This window comes from Schistocerca piceifrons, chromosome 2, assembly GCF_021461385.2.
Source record: "Schistocerca piceifrons isolate TAMUIC-IGC-003096 chromosome 2, iqSchPice1.1, whole genome shotgun sequence".
Taxonomy (NCBI): Eukaryota; Metazoa; Arthropoda; class Insecta; order Orthoptera; family Acrididae; genus Schistocerca; species Schistocerca piceifrons.
In genome coordinates this window covers 211035100-211052874 of record NC_060139.1, presented here as the reverse complement: position 1 = coordinate 211052874, position 17775 = coordinate 211035100, and the positions used below count along the sequence as shown (strand labels likewise).

Sequence of the window (17775 nt, the reverse complement as noted above, 5' to 3'; positions counted from 1 at the left end):
TGTTTTACAAGGTTGTATGGCTTTATCTCTGTGACAAGTGACTGTTCATATCGGTAAACATAAACGCTATACCGTGTGTGTTGACTCGTGGAGTTTGCTTTGTGCTGATTAGCTGTTCAATTTTGAGTATTTGACGAATTTTGCTCGTACCTGTTTTACGTATTTGGTTTGTTGATATCAATATGCCTCGTTTCAGCAATCGAGTGTTTAAGAGAAGGTACAATGAGTGGAAGAGGAAATCTTTTGTTGTTTCGAAGGGAGATGCTGCTCAGACTGCTTCAACGACTACTCCAAATGAATGCGATAGAACTTCTTCCAGCAAGAAACTTTGTGACAGCCAAGAAATATTTGAAAACTATGAAAGTGACAGTAATGATGTGAATGAAATAATTAACATTTTCTTGCTCTCTGATATTTTGAAACATAATGTATTTTGCTAAGTTTGCAAAGAAAGAGGACTTGAATTGAAAATAGCTTCAGACATTGGTTTGGCATGTAAAATGTTATTGAAGTGTAACAAATGTGCTGCAGGAGCTTCGTTTTCTAATTCTAACAGTATTCCTCGTAGCGGTAATAGTGGAAAGAAGGTGTATGATATAAATGTTAGGCTACTGTATGGCTTGCGTTGCCTTGGCAAGGGCAGTGCTGCAAGGATAATGTTATGTGGAATTATGAACTTGCTAAAACCACCAACCAAGTTTGGATTTTATAATGAGTTGGTGGGATCTTCTGCTGTATTGCTCAAGTAACAATGAAGAAAGCAGTAGAAGAAGCTGTGACAGGTAATGGGAATTTTAGAGATTTAACTATTGCTTTAGATGGATCAAGGCAACGTAGTGTTCATAAATCTCTAAATGGAGTTGTGACAGCTACCAGTGGAGACAGTTGCAAAGTAATTGATGTTGTTGTTCTCTCAAAACATTGTAGATGTAAGGGCAATACCAAGGACGAACAAAGTGAAAATTGTGAAGCAAATTTTCACAACACGAGTGGAGCGATGTAAGTAGAGAGAGTGAAAGAAATTTTTTCCAGATCACAGGAGTGGTATAATGTACGATACACTAACTATCTAGGAGATGGTGATTCTAAGGGATGTAAAGCTGTAGAGGAACTGAAACCTTATGGCAATGAAATTAACATTAAAAAACAAGAGAACATTGGACATGTGCAGAAGCGCATGGGAGCCGCTTGGGCAAACAAAAACAGACATTAGGATCCCAGAAGCTTATTGATGGTAAGACCATTGGAGGAAGAGGAAGACTGACAGATGAAGCAATTGATTGAATGCAGAGGTATTATGGGTGTGCAATTAGGCAAAATACAAGAAGCATTGACCATATGAGGAGAGCAGTATGGGCATTATTTTTTCATACTGCATCAACAAATGGATCACAACATGCACTGTGCCCCACAGGTGATGACCCATGGCGTAAGTACCAATCAGGAAAGGAATATGCCCATATAAACAGTTCGCCAAATGCTCTAATTGATGTAATTAAGTCCATATTCAGAGATTTATCACAGCGAAGTTTATTGGAAAAGTGTTTACATGGGAAAACACAAAATCCAAAAGAAAGTGTAAATAATTTAATTTGCAGTGGCAACATACAACGAAGGAAACATCAAATGTGATGTGCTGAAACGTTTAGGTTTCCGACCAGGATACAACACCATTTCCACAATGCGCCTAATTGATGAAGAAAGACCAAGAGGTGCAGGAAGAAGAGACAAAAGCCTACAATATGCAGCAAAAGGGAAGAAAAGACCAGTGAAAAGGAAACTTAACAGTGGAAAAAGAAGAAGATGCTGGTAATACATCATATGGGACAGGAATGTATTAAAAAACTTTAGAAGCCATTTCCCGTAACTTTAAAATTTTCATCTTTGAGGAACATTTTCTCAAAAACTGCAAACAGTATAACAATGAAATTCATACACAATATTTCCTTCATTTTTATAACAAATTGTATAAAATATTGTACAATTCAAGAGTTATAGAAGAAAAAGTGCAAAATTATAGAGAAAAAAAGCATCCGTAAGGTGTTTTACTTCCATCCTAGTGTAAAGCTCATTTTAAAGGATCTTCCTGTTATCGACACGCCTTAAGCGGGGAGAGTTGATCGAAAACACACTCTTGTTTAATAACGTGAAATTTGCAATCATTGGCCCATTACCTTATCACAGAAACGTTCACAAATTGTTGTCTATTGTACGGTTATTTCTAGAGAGTGTATTACCTATACAACTAAGTAACTGCTGAGTAATTTTGTGGCTCCGTTAAATGACGCCATGTATATTTTATTTGAAGGTGGATTTTAAAGTTCTCTTATTTATGAAAATATTTTATTAATTATAGTTATTGCCATTGTGTTATAATCTTGAGCTCGGGAGTGATGTGGCCCTGTGAAATCTTTATCTTTGTTGTTACATGTTCGTTTGACTCTTGTCTTAGAAGTTTCCTGTACCGACCTGTAATCAGAGTATTCATGACGCGGCAGGAGGCCGATGTTGGTATAATGAGATGCGTCTGGGTGTGCTCTGTTGTGTAAAACCTCGTCGTCAGTTTTGTAAACCCTCGTCGCCTGTTTTGATGCTACTGTTGTGGAGGCCGAATTGCCACTAGTACACAGCTAAGGCAATTTCTCCCTGCGCTATCACACAGCTATACCCCAGAGTCAGGTAACGGGATATGAGAACGAAGGCTCTACAACGCTCCAACAAATTAGTAACAAAGTCACAGAAATGAGCTAAAATGTTTACTTATCTTCGTGACTAGTTGAATAATGATGTCAGCAACACTGCTTGTAATACACACATCAAAAGAAGTTTTGCATCACCTCGGTCTCTATAGTTCCGGAAGCTGTACAGAAGACAAAATACCTGTAATTACTGGAGTCAGAGGGACACATTTTTTTAGGTTAGAGTCAGGTTACAGACACAGAGTATTGAAAGAGATTAAAACAGAACAGTGCCATAATGTCTGTAGCAGTATCCAGAGAAATAAAATTTGCGTGTTTCATCAGAACATTGGAGAATTGAAAAATAAGGTACATGAGCTTCTTGTATGCCTAGAAAATGGGGTAAATTCTTTTCCGTGTCTCTGAATACCATATAACTGCAGGGATGGAGAAGTTAAATTTAAGGGATTACAGATTAGCATCTTATTCATGTAGAGTCAACATGGAAAAAGGAGGAATTGCCACTTGTATAAAAACTGGACACAAAGTCAAAAATATGGAAACATATAGTTTTTGTGTAGATCAGATCCTTGAAGCAAGTGCTTGTGAGTTGCTACTGCAATATACTTCTATAATAATTGTAACAATCTGCAGATTCCCTCAAGGCAACTTTCAGCTACTCATGAAAAATCTAGAGGCATTACTGAGCTACGTGTCAGACAAAAAGAAGCAGTTAGTGGTTTGTGGTAATTTTAATGTAGATTTCTTAAAAGACAAGGATAGGAAAAATGAGCTAGAATCTTTGTTTGGTTGTTTCAATCTAGTATCTGTTGTAAATTTTCCAACTCGTGTGCAGCAGGATACACAGTTAATGGAAATAACACATATAGCACCTTACAGGCTTCAGGGAGGTTCATACAAGGCAGGGAGGCTTATTGATGCGAACAGCGTACATAGTTTTAAGAGCAGCCTAAAAGAGGTAGAATGGGATGAAGTTTACTCAGAAAATGATGCTGATGCCAAATTCAGTTTATTCCAGCGTAAATTTGTCTCAATATGAGACTGGCTTTCCTGAAACGTTATCCAAAAATTACAAAGTCAAGTAAGCCATGTATTACTAACGGAATTAAGATATCGTGTAAGAGGAAGAGGGAAATATATAGACAGGCCAGAATAAGTCAGGATCCGACGTCACTTGCTTACTACAAAAGATACTGTAATATTTTACGGAAAGTCATTAAGAAGTCGAGAAGTTTAGGTGTTCTGACGGAAGACGGGGCAGCCTGACAGTGCACATCATACCATAGCAATAAAGCTAAATGATGACCTTGTCACTCATTTGCGATAGTTCACAAGTTGCAAGTATTTTTAACGATCACTTTCTGAATGTAGCAGCAAAAATAGAGTTAAAGGGTTCAGGTGAAGAAGCAAAAAAAATGTTAAAAATGTCATTCCCAGGACTTTTAGGCCTTTAGAAATAGCAGCAACATCCCCCACTGAAATTAAGGAGTTATGCTGAAAAACAATAGCTCATGTGGTGTTGATGGAGTCTCTAACAGAATTTTGAAATGTTGTTCTAATTTAATAAGTGGAGTCCTTAGTGATATATGTAAGGCTTCGCTGGCACAGGGAATTTTTCCAGACAGATTGAAATACGCAATTGTCAGATCTCTTCATAAGAAAGGAGACAAGAGTGACTTAAATAATTATAGACAAATTTCATTGCTGATTTCATTTCCTAAAATATTCGAAGAAGTTATGTATTCAAGCGTAGTCTCACATTTAAGTGAAAATAATGTACTCAACATGTCACAGTTCGGATTCCGGAAGGGTTACTCGACTGAATGCTATCTACACATTTACCCATCAAACAGTTCAAGCCCTAAACAACAAATTATCGCCATTTGGTATTTTTTGTGATCTTTCCAAGGCATCTGACTGTGTGGATCATGTCACACAGCTGGTTTGAATCATACTTAACGAACAGAAAGCTAGGTACCTAGTTTGCACTTGTATGTGATGGACACACTTAACATTTATAATGTCGTCTCTCTTGGACGCCTGTGTGCTGCTCACGACAATTTTGTAAGGCCTGCGTGTTATAGGCAACTATTAATATCACCATTGTTTGCCTTGATGTTGTAACCTGTATGTATTCTAAGATCCGATGATGGCGGCTTTAGTTTCGCCGAAACCGGTAATCATGGACTAAAAAGAATTCCTGCGATCTTGGCTACCAGTTTATTGTTCTACATGCTTTAAAAGTTTTCACATAAAAAATCGAGGTATTACTTTCAGGACGACCTCACATATTAATATTAAAAATGGATTGAAAACAGTCTCGACCGAAATAAAACACTTATTCACATTGGTTACCCGTTTCCGTCAGAATGTGAGAATCTTCAGACCCTTTATACTGAAATATAACAAAGAATCGATTTAGAGGAATATCAGATAAAAACAGTAACTTATAAAATGCATGATACACAACGAATATTGCAAGAAGAAGCTATACCCATGATGGTAGGCGATGGCGGTAAAGGGAGAAAGTGTTCTAACTGCACGAACGTCGACTGCCAAGAAGAGCGTCGTAGTTATTGCTTATGCACCGGATGCTCCAGCAATTGCATATCGAATTACGTCTGAGATACCCAATTTGGCACTCAGGACATAAAACAGTTGCTACAATAACGTACATATAGAATAGTTACACGATAGCTAACAACGAATGAAGAAATAGGAACATTACATTACGCAAAAGAAGTGCTATAGACACTATTTCGTCAATATGTGATAAAAATATATATAAAGGAGATAAACAATCATAATAGGTGGGGATTAATCTAAAACTCGTAGATCGTTTGCCAGCAAAGATTATGGTTAAGCGACACCAATGGTTGTAAAGGGGACGGCGTTGTCGCATCGACATGCGCCATGCAGCAGAAGACGATTTCAGAGTTGCGACGGCGACTGGATGTTAAATATGTACTGTCATGCAGGCCGACATGTAGAAATGCATGCCGGGTATTGCAGACTGCTCCTAGATCGTAGGAGTGACCATCAAGACAACGAGTAAAGTTGGGTACGCAGTACCTAAAGCACGGAAAAATAAGTTACATCAAAGGAAACTACGGCACATAATCTTATTGACCCATCGAATAGTCAAAAAAAAAAAAAAGACGAGCATAAGAAATAGATGTTTGAAAGATACTGTGAACATCGGATCCGTCTATGTAGCCTCAAACGTAAAACAAAAGAATGAACAGTCAAAAGTTAAAAGACACTGTGAATAGAGTTGTTTAAGTCACAAAAAATCAATAAATTAACAATAAACATAAAGCTAAAATAGAGAAATAAAAACGAACAGGAGTGAAATAGCGTTCTTTAGATAACACAGAGCAAGATGATCATATTACAGCAAGGGAGGTATTACAGAGCAACTGCCAAAAACAAAACTGGGCCTATTAAAGTAGTTATGAACAAAAAACAAAAAGCGAAGGCAGCCCAGTGTTAAGAATAAAGTGAACATCAGTTTTGTCAGCCATGAAAACATTACATAGAATGGATAAAAGAGCAATAGGAAGAACGGGCGTAGTCTATAGCAAGTCTTCAAAAGAGCATAGAAATATTTTTCTCTGAGATCTAATCGCTCGTTGGGTATGGAAGACGCTTTATTTCCGCTGTGAGCATAAATTTCTATCTCTTCCAACGTGTCAAGTAACAATTCTTCAGGTGCACTGTGAAGAGCGCATAAGTTATTCGTTATGGATCCTTCCGAGTGACTGTGATGTATCAGGTGTTGGCCAAATACTGTTTTATTACCAGACGTACGTGAAGTGTGTTTCCTATGACTACTTAGATGGGCCTGAGAAGTATTGCGTGGTACTGACGTGACTCATATTACCGTACACCTGACACTATGTACCCCTATTTTATGGAGTTTCATGGAATATTCATGACTGTAAACAACGATGTTTACAATATCTTTTAAATATCGATTTCTTATGCATGAAATATCAATTTCTTAGCCACTATCTTTGCTGGCATACGATCTACGAATTTTCGATCAATCCCCACAGATAGCTATATGTGTTCTCACAACCGATTATGGTTGGTTATTTCTTTTATATGTATCTTTTCACACACTGACAAAATGCTGTCTTTAGCAGTTATTTTACATGCTATAATGTTCCTATTTCTTCATTTGTTGTTAGCTATCGGGTAGCTATTCTATACATATACCTTATATACCTTATTTTATGTCCTGTGTGGCAGTCTGGACATCACTGACGTGATTCGGTATGCAATGGGCGGAGCATCGCGTATTTAAGCAACAAAACGTTGTTCTCCTTAGCAGTTGACGTTCGTGCAGTCGTAACACTTTCTCCGTTCACCGCCTACCACCATGGGCATAATTTCTTCTTTTGATATTTGTTATGTACCATGTATTTTATATGTTACTGCTAGTATCAGGCATCCCTCTAAATCAATTCTTTGTTCACACTTTAGTATAGCCGGCCGCTGGTGGCCGAGCGGTTCTAGGCGCTTCAGTCTGGAACCGCGCGACCGATACGATCGCAGGTTCGAATCCTGCCTCAGGCATGGATGTGTGTGATGTCCTTAGGTTAGCTATGTTTAAGTAGTTCTAAGTTCTAGGGGACTGATGACCTCAAATGTTATGCCCCATAGTGCTGAGAGCCATTTGAACCATTTTTTTGAACCTTAGTATAAAGGGTCTGAAGATAGCCACATTGTGACCGAAACAGGGAACCATTCTAAATAAAAGTTTTATTATGGTTCAGACTATTTCTAATCCTTTTTAAAGTACTTTTAGCCAGACGGCTGTTTGTCCACGCGAAATGTTCTAAAAAATTACTACTCTCGTATATGATGAAACACAGCTGATAAAGATATAGTAGATATAGTAGGAATTAGTGAAGTTCGGTGGCAGGAGGAACAAGACTTTTGGTCAGGCGAATACAGGATTATAAATACAAAATCAAGACGGGGGAATGCAGTAATAGGTTTAATAATGAATAAAAAAATAGGAGTGCGGGTAAGCTACTACAAAAAGCATAGTGAACGCATTATTGTGGCCAAGATAGACACGAAGCCCACGCCTGCCACAGTAGTAAAAGTTTATATGCAAACTAGCACTGCAGATGACGAAGAAATTTAAGAAATGTATGATGAAATAAAAGAAATTATTCAGATAGTGAAGGGAGACGAAAATTTAATGGTCATGGGTGACTGGAATTCGGTAGTAGGAAAAGGAAGAGAAGGAAACGTAGTAGGTGAATATGGATTGGGGGGAAGAAATGAAAGAGGAACCCGTCTGGTAGAATTTTGCATAGAGCACAACTTAATGATAGCTAACACTTGGTTCAAGAATCATAAAAGAAGGTTGTATACATGGAAGAAGCCTGGAGATGCTGACAGGTTTCAGATGGATTATATAATGGTAAGACAGAGATTTAGGAACCAGGTTTTAAATTGTAAGACGTTTCCAGGGGCAGATGTGGACTCTGACCACAATCTATTGGTTATGAACTGCAGATTAAAACTGAAGAAACTGCAAAAAGGTGGTAATTTAAGGAGATGGGACCTGGATAAACTGAAAGAACCAGAGGTTGTACAGAGTTTCAGGGAGAGCATAAGGGAATAATTGACAGGAATGGGGGACAGAAATACAGTAGAAGAAGAATGGGTAGCTTTGAGGGATGAAGTAGTGAAGGCAGCAGAGGATAAAGTAGGTAAAAAGACGAGGGCTAGTAGAAATCCTTGGGTAACAGAAGAAATATTGAACTTAATTGATCAAAGGAAAAAAATATAAAAATGCAGTAAATGAAGCTAGATCAAAGGAGAAAATATAAAAATGCAGTAAATTAAGCAGGCAAAAAGGAATACAAACGTCTCAAAAATGAGATCGACAGGAAGTGCAAAATCGCTAAGCAGGGATGGCTAGAGGACAAATGTAAGGATGTAGAGGCTTGTCTCACCAGGGGTAAGATAGATACTGCCTACAGGAAAATTAAAGAGACCTTTGGAGAAAAGAGAACCACTTGTATGAATATCAAGAGCTCAGATGGAAACCCAGTTCTAAGCAAAGAAGGGAAAGCAGAAAGGTGGAAGGAGTATATAGAGGGTCTATACAAGGGCGATGTACTTGAGGACAATATTATGGAAATGGAAGAGGATGTAGATGAAGATGAAATGGGAGATACGATACTGCGTGAAGAGTTTGACAGAGCACTGAGAGACCTGAGTCGCAACAAGGCCCCGGGAGAAGACAACATTCCATTAGAACTACTGACAGCCTTGGGAGAGCCAGTCCTGACAAACCTCTACCATGTGGTGAGCAAGATATATGAGACAGGTGAAATACCCTCAGACTTCAGGATGAATATAATAATTCCAATCCCATAGAAAGCAGATGTTGACAGATGTTAAAATTACCGAACTATCAGTTTAATATTATTTACGGCTGCAAAATACTAACACGAATTCTTTACAGACGAATGGAAAAACTAGTAGAAGCCGACCTTGGGGAAGATCAGTTTGGATACCGTAGAAATATAGGAACACGTGAGGCAATATCGACCCTACGACTTATCTTAGAAGCTAGATTAAGGAAAGGCAAACCTACGTTTCTAGCATTTGTGGACTTAGAGAAAGCTTTTGACAATGTTGACTGGAATACTCTCTTTCAAATTCTGAAGGTGGTAGGGGTAAAATACAGGGCGCGAAAGGCTATTTACAACTTGTACAGAAACCAGATGGCAGTTATAAGAGTCGAGGGACATGAAAGGGAAGCAGTGATTGGGAAGGGAGTGAGACAGGGTTGTAGCCTCTGCCCGATGTTATTCAATCTGTATATTGAGCAAGCAGTGAAGGAAACAAAAGAAAAATCCGGAGTAGGTATTAAAATCCATGGAGAAGAAATAAAAACTTTGTGGTTTGCCGATGACATTGTAATTCCGTCAGAGACAGCAAAGGACTTGGAAGAGCAGTTGAACGGAATGGATAGTGTCTTGAAAGGAGGATATAAGATGAACATCAACAAAAGTAAAACGAGGATAATGGAATGTAGTCGAATTAAGTCGTGTGATGCTGAGGGAATTAGATTAGAAAATGAGACACTTAAAGTAGTAAAGGAGTTTTGCTATTTGGGGAGCAAAATAACTGATGATGGTCGAAGTAGAGAGAATATAAAATGTAGACTGGCAATGGCAAGGAAAGCGTTTCTGAAGAAGAGAAATTTGTTAACATCGAGTATAGATTTAAATGTCAGGAAGTCGTTTCTGAAAGTATTTGTATGGAGTGTAGCTATGTATGGAAGTGAAACATGGACGATGAATAGTTTGGACAAGAAGAGAATAGAAGCTTTTGAATGTGGTGCTACAGAAGAATGCTGAAGATTAGATGGGTAGATCACATAACTAATGAGGAGGTATTGAATAGGATTGGGGAGAAGAGAAATTTGTGGCACAACTTGGCTAGTAGAAGGGATCGGTTGGTAGGACATGTTCTGAGGCATCAAGGGATCACCAGTTTAGTATTGGAGGGCAGCGTGGAGGGTAAAAATCGTAGAGGGAGACCAAGAGATGAATACACTAAGCAGATTCAGAAGGATGTAGGTTGCAGTAGTTACTGGGAGATGAAGCAGCTTGCACAGGATAGAGTAGCATGGAGAGCTGCATCAAACCAGTCCCAGGATTGAAGACCACCACACAGCTGATGAAGGAGATTAATAAATTTAGGAGCAATATGAGTTTCAAATACGTTTTTACATCGATTAAGGAATAATCATACCAGTCATTTCGATATACGTTCGCTTCAAAGAAAGACATAACACAAGAACAGATTTTTCTCTTTAATCAGCCTGTACATCACGTACTACTTCCCTCTCTCAGCCTCCCCCTGCCCCCCCCCCCCCCCCCCCTAGCGCAATGGCAGACGAGAGAACCGAACTGATTGTTTTTGTTCGAGTTCCACGTAGCCCTACCCGACGCTTATATAGACGTACTTGAACTGTGCATAGACGAATGAGTTCCTGTGAGCACACGACACTGTGGTGCATTATGCTTACTATCTGAGTCCCCATCTTATTCTGTTACTCGCTCCTGTGAACGGGAACGCATTATGCAGGTCTTGGGGTCACTCTCGTCCATCTAGAACAGTTTTTACTGAAGGCGATGTTGGCCTGATATATTCGACGATGCTCTTTGGCTACACTGACTAAAGGATTCTTCTAAGAAATACCAAATTAAGATAACCTGAAGATGCCTAAATCAGGCTGAACGCATAGTTGAAAACTAAAAAACTAAAATTGCAACCAAGACTGTTTTTAACGAAATACTGTCAAGCACTGGTTTGCTGTATGCCACGTATGGATTGGAAGAATTTTTAAAGCTTTGTGTTATATTGTTATCTAAATTAAGCGCGAGCTCCCATTCAATGCCATTTGCCCCTGAGTTGCTGTTGTCTTTCTCTATTATTCGCTAGTCGCCTAGTTCGAAGAAAACGCCTCTACAAGGACCTAGGGACAGACATGGCGTAGGCGGAGCAGAATCACTCAGTCCCGCCGCAGTCGTACTGCCGCTCTTTATTTTTCCTTTTTCTGTGTGCCTTTTATTTCTGGGAGCGGTCGCGACTGTCAGCAGCGCTGGATCCACGCTCTGCACAACGCCTACGTCAGCACAGACGGGCTGGCGTGCGCCATTTCGAGGGCTGCCCCGCGAAGCAAAAGGCGAGCTGCATTCGTGAAACACGGCGAGGTCAGGTCGCCCGTCTGTTCAAGTCTTCGTGAGGCTTGTGTGGCAGCGGCGAGTCGGCTACCGTCTTGTGTCGGTGGACGAGGACGCCGCCTACAGACAGTCAAATGCAGCCAACCGACGATCGTTGAGTGATCTTACATAAGGGACTCAAATGTCTCCAATGATTTTCATCCCCTCGATGGGCTTCACAAACAACTTAGACTTTTGAAGGACACCATTTTCACTTTAGTCTGTTAAAACTACACTACTAGACATTAAAATTGCTACACCAACAAGAAATGCAGATGATAAACGGTTTTTCATTGGACAAATATATTATACCAGAACTGACATCTATTTACATTTTCATGCAATTTGGGTGCATAGATCCTGAGAAATCAGTACCCACAACAACCACCTCTGGCCGAAATAACGGCCTTGATACCCTTGGGCATTGAGTCAAACGGAGCTTGGATGGCGTGTACAGGTACAGCTCCCCATGCAGCTTCATCACGATACCACAGTTCATCAAGAGTAGTGACTGGCGTATTGTGACGAGCCAGTTGCTCGGCCACCATTAACCAGACGGTTTCAATTGGTGAGAGATCTGGAGAATGTGCTGACCAGGGCAGCAGTCGAACATTTTCTGTATCCAGAAAGGGCCATACAGGACCTACAACATGCGGTCGTGCGTTATCCTACTGAAATGTAGGGTTTCGCAGGGATCGAATGAAGCGTAGAGCCACGGGTCGTAACACATCTGAAATATAACGTCCACTGTTCAAAGTGCCATCAACGCGAACAAGAGGTGACCGAGACGTGTAACAAATGACACCCCATACCATCACGCCGGGTGATACGCCAGTATGGCGATAACGAATTCACGCTTCCAATGTGCATTCACCGCGATGTCGCCAAACACCGATGCGACCATCATGATGCTGTAAACAGAACCTGGATTCATCCGAAAAAATGACGTTTTGCCATTCGAGCACCCAGGTTGAGTACACCATCGCAGGTTCTCCTGTCTGTGAAGCAGCGTCAGGGGTAACCACAGCCATGGTCTCCGAGCTGATAGTCCATGCTGCTGCAAACGTCGTCGAACTGTTCGTGCAGATGGTTGTTGTCTTGCAAACGTCCCCATCTGTTGACTCAGGGATCAAGACGTGGCTGCACGATCCGTTACAGCCATGCAGATAAGATGCCTGTCATCTCGACTGCTAGTGATTCGAGGACGTTGGGATCCAGCACAGCGTTCCGTATTACCCTCCTGAACCCACCAATTCCATATTCTGCTAACAGTGATTGGATTTCGACCAACGCGAGCAGCAATGTCGCGATACGATAAACCGCAATCGCGACAGGCTATAATCCGACCTTTCCCTAAGTCGGAAACGTGATGGTACGTATTTCTCCTCCGTCGACGTGGCATCACAACAACGTTTCACCAGGCAACGCCGGTCGACTGCTGTTTGTGTATGAGAAACCGGTTGGAAACTTTTTTCATGTCAGCACGTTGTAGCCACCTGCGCCAACCTTGTGTGAATGCTCTGAAAAGCTAATCATTTGCAGACCACAGCATCTTCTTCCTGTCGGTTAAATTTCGCGTCTGTAGCACGTCATCTTCGTGGTGTAGCAATTTTAATGGCCAGTGGTGTATTTATTGCTGTAGCCTATTGACAGTTTCGACCTTTGACCATTTACAAGTGAAAATTGCGGGAATTTCATGCGCTAACACATATCAAAATTTAAAAATATCAGACTCTGTATTGCGCGACCGGTCGGGTTGTAGGGGAATGAGTATGTGATGTGAATGACGAAAAAAAGTACAATCTCTCTCATCAACTCGCCGAAAATCAAAGTTCTAAATTGTTCACAAGTTTTATATCAGCTCGGATTTCCCACGTGCTACTGCACGAAAAGATTTATCTACACGTTACGCAGCACAAACAGTTGAATGGGCGCCAGTAAATGTGGCTGGACTTACGTGTTCAGTTACGTTTCTTCTATGGGACGCCTATTCACAATCGTCGCAATGCACCCCATGTTCCACAAAAGTATTTAATGTAAATGCAGAGAGGATTTGCTATGCAAAAATCACGTATGCACTCACGTATTTTTTTAAAGTTTCACACGTTTGAGTTTATTTCTGACAAGAACACAGAAAAAAATCGAAAGTCACAGGTCACAATAAATTAATTTCAGAGCCTGATCGAATTACTTAATATCTTGGAGGCGGATGAATAAACCACGATTAATTTTGTGAGTTATCTTTACAAAACCATTAAATTTCCACAGTATATCAAACTATAAATTCCACAATGGCTACCCACTGAAACCTTATTAGTGCGGCTTGCATCACACACAACTCGTAAAGTAACAAGTTCGTCACACTCCGAAAAATATCTATGTCCGAAAGTACGATCTCTGAATAATTCACACATGCGAACTTTAGGCTATTTCACCGCTCCTCATATGAAACTTTATCGTAACACCGACTGACACAGTCTGAGCACCCCGAACGGCGACCGAACGTGGACTCCCCATTCCAAATTGCCGGTGTTCACCCAGGAAACCTCGGTCAAGCACCACTGAAGTCAGCCGGACGCGGTGGTCTAGCGGTTCTGGCGCTGCAGTCCGGAACCGCGGGACTGCTACGGTCGCAGGTTCGAATCCTGCCTCGGCATGTGTGTGTGTGATGTCCTTAGGTTAGTTAGGTTTAAGTAGTTCTAAGTTCTAGGGGACTTATGACCTAAGATGTTGAGTCCCATAGTGCTCAGAGCCATTTTTTAACCACTGAAGTCAGTTGAATTACTAAAAGGCAAAATTGCTAAAATACTTAATTTTAACCATTGATGCATACATGATACATCAAATCACATGGAAATTTTCGAAGAAATATTATGCTGTTGTCAGTTACCTTCATCTACCATAGTTTATTTTATAAACAATAATTTTTATGGTTTTCCTCCGTTTTCGGTATTTTAAGTGAAAATATCAACAAAAAATTTAAAATCTACATTAAGAAAATATTAAGTGATTTCCCATGTATCTAAAGTTTACAGTACTGCCGCTATTTGTAATGTTTCTCTTTTTGTTTGGTAAGATAAGCTGTTTTTAACTGCACGAAATCCACTTTTCGTACTATCATTTAAACAGGTGAAAAATTTCAGTATATCTACTATCACAGTCAGATACAGTTCTACTTGTATCCGTAGACACCTCGTGTGTTGAAATCGGATAACGCGTTGCCGAGACATTTACTTTTACCGTTCAGGAATTATTTATAACATTTAGCTCACAATGCGGATATCGAAGGCGCGTCTTTACATACTTCCGCTTCAGATGAGCCTACTGGATATGGTTCAATATTTTTTAATTATGAGGTAAGGTCTAATTTTGCACTGGACGCGAGAAGCGGCCACGAAAAATAAGCACCCTTTGTGTTGCCCAGCGGACCCGTTTTCTCGGTCACGCGGTCGCCTTAGAGGCCGGTGTAAGTCCTGAGAGCCGGCCGCTGTGGTCTAGCGGTTCTAGGCGCTCAGTCCGGAACCGCGCGACTGCTACAGTCGCAGGTTCGAATCCTGCCTCGGGCATGGATGTGTGTGATGTCCTTAGGTTAGTTAGGTTTAAGTAGTTCTAAGTTCTTGGTGACTGATGACCACAGATGTTAAGTCCCATAGTGCTCAGAGCCATTTGAACCATTTGAGCCAACAAGGACGAATTATAAGTCGACACAAACACAGAGAAGCCAGAAGCGCTCGTAAGACCAAATGCACGTCGTTCGCTACGACGACCGACCGAACGACCAACCAACGGTCGTCCCCACTCAAGTCAGGCACGGGAAATATCCCAGTATAAAACGTCGACTGACAACTTATTGTCATGAGGTCACTTCGACGGACGCAAACACATAGAGGTGAAAGTTGCACTACTCGAATACCACGGTCCATTCAACTAAAACTCTCTGAATCCGGTCCTTGACGTGGTCGTGCACTCTCGCGACCACATTCTTCCGTCGGGCAGTGCATGTGTGTCGCCAGCGGTCGGGCGAGTACTGGCTGCTCGGACCTCACTGCTGCTCCGTCCCAGCTCGCTCGACACACGACGACCCGGAAATACTAGAGACCACTGCAAAGAGGATACCACAGTACGCGTTATCGATAAGCGCTGCTGCTGCCACTCACGGACAGACACGGCGAGCAAATGTAGTGGCTCCAGTTTAACACACTAAGAAAAGAGACGCCACTATCGCAATTACAAGATGCCAAGCTATGAACGGCATGAACGCGAGCCGCACGCGGCTCAATCCACATACGGAACTAAATTCATTTACAGAATTATATCATGGTACCACACATAATTCAAGATATGTGACGTAATAACAACTGAGATGCGTGAAAAATTGCCGATGGTTGGTAAATTTTAAATTTATTACTTGTGTGCTACTAATTCTGTTCGGAATACATTTTGCAGACGATATCCACATATAAAGCTGAATGTACCTGCTAAATTATATCACTGTATGACACGTACACCAGGAGATATGACGTCATAAACTCTGAGATGCGTATGAAACTGCATCATGCATGACGTTTAAATTTCTTACTTCTACTGCTTACTACGAACTCTTTTCGCAACACATTTTCGAGACAGTATTCACATGTACCAGTGACTGTTCCTACACAAATATATCGTTATACTACACACAGTTGGAGAAATCTAACGTCATAAGTACTGAGATGCATGAATAACTTCCACATCATTCAAGAAGTTTAAACACATATATTCTTTACTATTAAGACACTGCTCAACTTGAGTCAAGCATATCACTGACACCTGGCAGCGTTTTTGACAGCTTTCAACTGCGAATCGCAAACGGGTGTGGGCAAAAACAATAGCCGTCTATAGAGTTGCGAAGAGGCGTTGCCACAGAGATGTTTACAAAAATATGTGGTAGACATGAAAAGCAGATGCGTCCAGCGTACAGAAACTATCCGGCATCATCTCACACCGAGTATACTGTAGGAATATAAAATAAGGTTTCGTTTCTTATAGAAAATTGGCAAAATGCGGGCTAGTGGATAAATGTAAGTCCCATACGGTTTTCAAGGGACCTTATATCATACTTCTTGCAAAATAGAAACAAGTTCAGATAACGATGATGGACGTGGATAGCGATTGTAGTGGTTAATCCACCCTAATCAGCCAATTGCTGTTGAACGGGAGGGCCGGGCCGCATAAGCAACATTCACAGTTTAGAACAACAACACTTTTATTAACTTTTCTTTGGTAAAATAAAATTTTATCTTTAAAATTCAAAATCCTTACAAGCACGGGCAACAGCCTTATTCAAACAACAACATTAATCTTTAAACAAGCATTAAGTGACTCGCAAGTTAATTAAATTCTGTACACAGTAGAGCTCCTAAAAGGAGACTACAATAAAGAGATAAACTTTAACCAATAATGGATATCACAAAATTTTTCAACACAAAACAAAATACCAGCAGATACGCCGCTTCGTGACACATTTTCAAAACAGGCGACGTCACATAGGCACGGGCAAATTCAAGTAGCAGAAGGGGGGGGGGGGAGGGGGCCACTGGACCCAGACCAGAGGCGGCTAGACCCAGAACCCGCAGCAAGCGGGCGAGCTGGACAGGGTGCCGCACACAGTACACTATAACAAACAAATCTTTTATGAAATCCTTTACAGATCCAAATCAGGGCCGCACGACTCGATTAGGGTAATGTGGTCGAGTACAGTTCCCACACTATAAGCCAGGTTCGGTTTTGAAAACGTGTCAAACACACCACAACCTCTGCGTCGTGCCCCGGCCTGCTCAACCACACTCCCCCTGATTGCCCAGCGCCGCGCGGCTCCCCGGTTGGCCGGCCGCGGTGGTCTCGTGGTTCTAGGCGCGCAGTCCGGAACCGCGCGACTGCTACGGTCGCAGGTTCGAATCCTGCCTCGGGCATGGATGTGTGTGATGTCCTTAGGTTAGTTAGGTTTAAGTAGTTCTAAGATCTAGGGGACTGAAGACCACAGCTGTTAAGTCCCATAGTGCTCAGAGCCAGAGAGCTCCCCGGTTGTCCCTCTCTAGAGCTATACGCCCGTCGCAGACAAAAGCCACGTCAAACGGCCGAGCCCAAAGATCACACCATGCCGACCCGATCGATCAATCGATACGAGCCGGCACGGCTCAACGATCACACACTTTTTTTCTCCAAGATAGAACATGAAGGCACAGATATATTGAGATCTGGTGACTGTGGTGTCACAAAACCAGTCCCGGGAGATGCGAGCTGGATGTACAGCTGCCCTGTCGTCCGGGACC

The 17775-nt window shown here is 41.3% G+C and overlaps 1 long non-coding RNA gene across 1 annotated transcript in view; it reads right to left on the bottom strand.

The window, feature by feature from the left end:
* LOC124774967 overlaps positions 1-17775 on the bottom strand; it is an 805902-nt gene that overhangs the window by 96303 nt on the left and 691824 nt on the right. The gene's annotated exons all lie outside the window — the stretch shown is intronic.